Here is a 1,588-nt window from a genome sequence, read left to right on the forward strand (position 1 = left end):
GAAATAACCTGAATATCCAAGTAGAAAAAAATTGTAGTATATAAGTACAATAGAATACTACAGGGAAATCAAATACAACAAAGTATTGATAAAGACAGGTGTGGTGATACACAACTATCATCCAAGCACTCTGGAATGTTGAGATAAGAGGATCCCAAGTTGTAGCCCAACATGGGCAACTTAGCAATGTGAGACCAAGCCCCAAAATAGAAAATAAAGGGCTAGGTTATATAGCTTGGTGTGAAGGTCCTCTGTCCAATCCCATCTGAAAAAAAGGAAAGGAAGGAAGGAAGGAAGGAAGGAAGGAAGGAAGGAAGAAAGAAAGAAAGAAAGAAAGAAAGAAAGAAAGAAAGAAAGAAGCAAAGAAAGAAAGAAAACACACAAAGAATTTGTACTTATATAGAACTACAGAAAATTCCATTGTAAGATATTAATGACAAAAAATAGATTAATAGGTCCTTGGGAGTTGAGGGACTGACATAACAGGAGAATTTTTTAGAACATTTTTAGGGTAGCTGAAGTATGGGTCACTAAGATGTATACATTTGGTAAAATACATTCAGCTGTACCCTTAAAATGTTTGCAGTTTTTACAGTCTATACATCACATATCTGATAGGTCTGACCCCTGCCTGTCCCTCCTGAGCCACCCAAGTTCCTGAGTCCCGAGGATGACCATAGCCTGTTCCTACATCCTGCAGCCCCCTGCCTGAGCCTGGGAGAGGTGCTTGCTCAGCTACTCACCTACCTGTTAGGTCACAGCCTCTGTTGCTATGGCCCTGTTCTCAGCCATTCTCTCTCCCCCACTCTCACGCCCTCATTTTGTGCCACTCCTGCCCCTCAATGGCCCATTAAAAACTCCAGCTTAATCAACTGGACTGAGACTCTTTTGGAGTCCTTCCCTGAGATCCCACCCAGAAACCCCAAATTCAGGTTGGCTTTGTTCTTTCCTGGGCCATTTACTCTTTACCTAATAATATTAATGTAGTTGTTCACCTTAACACTGAGCTGGTATACTTTTTCTCTACTTCTAAGGACTGTCAAGGTTGAATTGTACCTCCCCAAAAGATATGTTGCAATCCTATCTCCCAGTATCCAAAATGTTACCTTAAGTGGATCCAAATGTAATCAAGTCAAGGTGAGTTTGTTCCAGGCCCTTATGCAGGGGCTGTTATCACAGTCAGAAGAGAAATTCAGACAGAGATAGAGACACAGTGAGAATATCATGGGATGACACAGCAGAGATCAGAGTCACATTTCTATGAAAGAAGGAATCCCAGATTTCCAGCAACCAAGAAAAAGTGCAATAGCATCAAGGAAGCCCCTGCCTTAGCTCCCTGCTGAAGGAGCCTACCGTAGAACCCGCTGTCTACAAGCCTTGGCCAGACTCAACCTTGGTGCCTGATGTTTGACATCCCAGCCTCCAGGAAGAAAGCAAAGGGAGGGGAGAGGAAGGAAGGGAAAGGAAGAGAAGGTACTCTTCTACTACCTTCAGAGACCATGGCCCTGTTGACACCTCGGTTGTAGACTTTCAGTCTCCAGAACTGTAGGAGGATCCATTTCTGTTGTTCAAGGAACCTTGTGATAAT

Source organism: Octodon degus, unplaced genomic scaffold (assembly GCF_000260255.1).
Source record: "Octodon degus isolate 3935 unplaced genomic scaffold, OctDeg1.0 scaffold00164, whole genome shotgun sequence".
In the NCBI taxonomy this organism is placed as follows: Eukaryota; Metazoa; Chordata; class Mammalia; order Rodentia; family Octodontidae; genus Octodon; species Octodon degus.